Source organism: Perca fluviatilis, chromosome 9, assembly GCF_010015445.1.
Source record: "Perca fluviatilis chromosome 9, GENO_Pfluv_1.0, whole genome shotgun sequence".
In the NCBI taxonomy this organism is placed as follows: Eukaryota; Metazoa; Chordata; class Actinopteri; order Perciformes; family Percidae; genus Perca; species Perca fluviatilis.
Window position 1 is genome coordinate 1,831,537 of NC_053120.1, and position 6,000 is coordinate 1,837,536.

The window sequence follows — 6,000 nt, forward strand, 5'->3', positions numbered from 1 at the left end:
CACATTCATGCAGAGAAAACATTTAAACTAGAACACAAAAGACAGAGAGAGAGATTACAGAAATAACAAACAGAAATTTTGGGAAATGAGACATATATACCCAATGATTATTATTGTAATAATATAAAAAAGGTTTTGAATGTTAGAAGGTAACCTTTGATCCTGACAGGATGCAGATGTTCCCTTGTCGTCTGGATTAGTATGTTGCGTATATATATATATATATATATATATATATATATATATATATATATATATATATATATATATATATATATATATATATATATATATAGATGATGATATTATATTGTATATGTGTTGAGTTAGTTGATCTTTTGTCGATGTTGTGGATGCATGTGATTATAGGGATCACTTCTTCTTTTATATTTTTAATAGTTTAACATATTGGAACTTCACTTTTTAACCTTTTTTTCATAATAAAGAGTTTTATTATGAATCATGCTATGTGTGTCTGTGTGTGTGTGCGTGTGTGTGCGTGTGTGTGTCTGTGTGTGTCTGTGTGTGTGTGTTTGTGTGTGTGTGTGTTCCAGATGTTGTATTTTAAATCTAAAGATTATGTGATGATGTATATTGTGTATGAAGGAATATGAATTCTCTTTAATGCACTTATAATAGTTGTATCTTGCAGTGTTGTCAGTGTTATAAACTTGTTATTATATCTTGGTCTATATCTAGAATCTATCGTCTGTTTAATAAATATTATTAATAAACAATAAAACTTGTTTTGATTATGATTTCTGATTAATTATTATAAAAATGCTCTTTATCGAGATGAATTGTAGATGAGAATTTGTTGTTTGTGTGTGGTATGTGTGTACGTGTATATACATATGTTTATGTGTATACAGTACAGGCCAAAAGTTTGGACACACCTTCTCATTCAATGCGTTTCCTTTTTATTTTCATGACTATTTACATTGTAGATTCTCACTGAAGGCATCAAAACTATGAATGAACACATATGGAATTATGTACTTAACAACAAAGTGTGAAATAACTGAAAACATGTCTTATATTTTAGATTCTTCAAAGTAGCCACCCTTTGCTTTTTTGGATAACTCTGCAAACCCTTGGTGTTCTCTCAATGAGCTTCATGAGGTAGTCACCTGAAATGGTTTTACCTTCACAGGTGTGCTTTGTCAGGGTTAATTAGTGGAAGTTTTTACCTTATTAATAAAAAAAGCAAAGGGTGGCTACTTTGAAGAATCTAAAATATAAGACATGTTTTCAGTTATTTCACACTTTTTTGTTAAGTACATAATTCCATATGTGTTCATGTGTGTTTGTTTCAGTGAGAATCTACAATGTAAATAGTCATGAAAATAAAGAAACACATTGAATGAGAAGGTGTGTCCAAACTTTTGGCCTGTACTGTATGTGTGTATATGAATATATTTGTATTCATGTAGTTTTCTGAATGATTTGTATATGCGACAGGAAGATGTTTGTTAAATAATTAAATTTGTGGTGTCTTGTAATCCCATGTGGTATGGGCCAAAATGTTTGGCATGACACAGAAATAAGACATACCTAACTAACTAACTAACTAACTAACTAACTAACTAACTAACTAACTAACTAACTAGCAACATATCTGTCATTCTGTAAAATGTTTCTTACGTTAATTTTTTGTAAGTAAAGGTTATTTCTAGACCACATTTAAACACACATTAATCTGACCAAAGTGCTGAATTAAAGAACATTAAAATGTAAATATCAAAACCCAAAAAGAAGACCCCAACACCAACAACAAGCAGCAGTTCCCAAACCCAGAATGATAGACATGATGAGACCAGACTGAGAGATTAGAGAGTTATAATGGGTCTTTATCCCAGATATAACAACAGAAATGGAGGGAGCACATCTGATATGTGAAGGCAGCAGCTTCCACCATCGTGGAGGAGCCTAAACATGCAGAAACAGACCAAAATAAGCACAGACACAGACAGACACACACCCACACACACATAAATACACAGAAACACACACACACACACACACAAGCAAGGGGGGGGGGGTCTGTGCACTGCGACGTCCTCTTCCTCAATGACTTCATACAACACAATAAACCACTGAATGTTTTATATTAGGCCTTGCAACGTTCTGCAAGCAAATATAATGTAATCATGAAATCTAATCAGAATAGTCTAATTATTAACAAGATCCAAAAAATAAACCTCCATATTAAGATATCTGCACCTTTCCCATCCCAGGTTAGGACGGTTGTTGTTGCCCCGCTGCCTGCAGTAAATGAAGGTACATGCAGATAAACCACAGACCAGCAGCCTCTCCTGATGCTATCAGGACAGACTGAGGTTTAGCTGATTCTCTCACACACACACACACACACACACACACACACAGACACACAGACACACACACACACACACACACACACACACACACAGACACACACACAGACACACACACACGCACGCACACAGACACACAGACACACACACACGCACACAGACACACACACACAGAGCAGCAGCCTCTGCTGATGCTATCAGGACAGACTGAGGTTTAGCTGATGCCTGTTAAAGTGTGGTCACACAGAGGCACAAAGATTAGATTGTTCTGAGATAAACAGCATTTCACATGAAAACTGAGGTCACATTGTGTTAATAAAATATTTTACAACACACACACCCACACACAAACACACAGACACAGACACACACACACACACACCCAAACCCACCCACAGACACACACACACACACACATACACATACACACACCCACAGACACACACAGACACATATACGCTCACCCACACACAGACACACACACACACACACACACACACACACACACACACACAAAACACATACACAGATACACACACAGACACACATACACACACACACACACACACACAAACACACACACACACACACACACACACACACACACATTCACAGACACACACACACACACACTGAAGGAAAATCTGGTAAAAACACAGGCCCGAAAGCCACTAAAGATCTGAATCTAATTCACTAATTTCCACGACTTCTTTCATGAGACTAATCAATACCAAAACTCAAGGAACAATCTGAGATGATAGATTGAAGTTGAGCAGAGTTTACTGAGTCCAGCATAACAAGTAACAAACCCAGCTGTGTGTTCACCAACAGATCCTAAGTATCCCTAGCTTCAGACAAAGGAGTCAGAGCTCTGGTCAGCAGAGTCTCTGTCCAGTTCTCTGCTTTCCCTTAATTTCTCCTCCGCAGGACGGTGTCTTCTTGTCTCTAGGCAGACTGTCCTCTTCACACACACACACACACACACACACACACGCACATGCACACAAACATACACACACACAGAGCAGCAGCCTCTGCTGATGCTATCAGGACAGACTGAGGTTTAGCTGATTCCAGGCCTGTTAAAGTGATGTCACACAGAGGCAGAAAGATTAGATCGTTCTGAGAAAAACAGCATTTCACATGGGAACCGAGGTGTTCTGTAATTAGTTTACAGTCACATTGTGTTAATAAAATATTTTTACAACACACACACCCACACACCCACACACACAGACACACACACAGACACATACAGACACAAACATACACAGACACATTTGGTCTCGCTCCGGGCCAGTCTAACTCCAGATCTAAATCTAGAGCGCTCCTTTAATGAGTCATTTAGGAAACTCTAAAGCAATTATTCTTAACCTAAACAGGCAGAAACAGACCATAATAAGTTCAAGTTCTAGTGTGTTGTCATGTGCATTTAAAAAGACAAAGTACAGAAAGAATGCAATGAAATGTGCTTTTCCCCGGCCCTCATCTCATAAAAACTATCAATATAGTTTGAATGAAATATATTAAAATGACCTGAATATCTACTACAAGACAAACACACACACACACACACACACACACACACACACACACACACACACACACACACACACACACACACAAACTTTTTCAACAATTCCAAACAGTTTATTGTCAGGTAGCTTTGTCTCTGTGGTGTTTTGCACAACAACAACAGCAACAGTCAGGAGACATTATATAAATTGGAAAATATAAAATAAATATAAAAAGAAATATCTGTTTTTAAAGTGTAGGAGCTATGTTTGATGCAGGACGGTTGTTGCACTGAAACATTCAGCATCAAAAACAGCCAATATTTAGTCAACCTGAACAGCTGTTCATTTCCTCTGACCCCCCCTGAAGATTTCTGTAACCAAGAGAAAACTTTGGTCCAGAGCCAAAAGTACTCCAGCCTTAAAAAAAGCCACGCTGCATTCAGCAGAATTAGTTTCTCTTTTGATTATTGTTCTAAAGTAACGATGACATGAGGCTGTACAAAGGTCACAGAAATTTAACGGATGTGACCAATGACCAACCAGTATTTCTTTAAAGGGGTGATAGAGTACAAAACCGATTTTACCTTGTCATAGTGGAATAATGACAGTTTAGTGGGTAACTAGGACATACATAGAACCTCTAAATCCCATTGACACCTCTTTTCTCTGCAAACCTCACTAATTGAAACTGCCTCTGAAACAAGCAAATCTCAACGAGCCCCATAGTTGACGTCAACTATTGCGGCTCCTCCTCATTTGGCTCTAGTCTCTCTCTTTGTCACGCCCCAACATTTGCATCGGCTACACAACTGACCTGAGATCAGTTAGTCTTCTGAATCTAGGTCGTGCAGATCTCAGAAATTGTATACATTGTTCATCTGCTATTTTACCATTAAATTCACTTCTAAGACTTTTTTATGCAAGAAATCAACTATGTAGAGGTGAAATACGGGCCGTTTTACGAAAATTTATGTCTAATTGCAAATTTTGTCCGACTGTGTGTCGGAGTTCAGCGGCCGGTGCTGCCTGTGTTGCTGCCTCGCCACCCAGCCTGCCTTCCTTCACAGACCCCGGCCTGCTGTGAGGTAGATAGAGCTCCGTCATGGCTGGCAGCCCCCAGCACTCCATACCCGCGCAAAGTCACCGCCTTTTGGGCTAATGAACTACCAAACGCCGCTGCTCTGACAGAGCTCCAGGGCCTGCAGCTCCCCTCTTCCTGCTAGCTAAATGCCCGTGTCTGTGAGTTAGAGCGCGGTCAGCGAGCTTGTTACGCCAGCAATCTCTTACCACAGGTTCCAGTTAATCTTATAATGTGTGTAATTATAATGTGTTGAGTTATTTAAACAAATGATCGGTGAAATAAACGCCTTTTGTCCGCGAGTCTCATTGATAGAGCCTGCGGCTGGATGGAGCTAGCTTTATCAATGAGAGCTAGTTAGCCTACTCTTAGAATTCCTCTTAAATTCACAAAAAATTATAAAATTGAAATCGGACACCATTGTTAGCTTTATAAGACCTTGGGGTAGAGGTTATATAAGTGGCGTGACAAAATTCAAACTGTAAATATACTCGAATTACGCCGAAAATGAAGCTAACTAGCCACAATCTGTACACATAGGATTGAAGGGACGGTCGCAGCTAACAAAACCCTTAATGGTCACAAATATTCATTAAATTAAGTAATATAAGTGTCGTGATGAAATTCAAACTGCAGGCTGCTGCTTTCTCCTCAGACTGTGTGGAGCTCCATAAAGTCCGACACGTCTTACCAAATTTGCAATTAGCCATCAATTTTCGTAAAACAGCCCATATTTGAGATTTATATAGTTGATTTCTCGCATAAAAAAGTCTCAGAAGTGAATTTGGTAATGAAACATTGCAGTGTCTGGAATATGAGATTCTGTCGCTTCTCTAATGTATGTGTATTGGGGATTCGCTCAACCAATCAGCGCGCGTCTCTAATGTGTCCGTATGGCAATTCGCTCAACCAATCACCGCGCAGCTCATCTAAATATTCATGACCATAACATATTTGGAAGAAAAGCTCTTGTTACAAATAGGGCCAAAACACAGGTATGCATAAGGGCCAATAAAGTATCAACCAGGCCATTTTCAGCCCAACCAATGTTACATACCCCATTAGGATA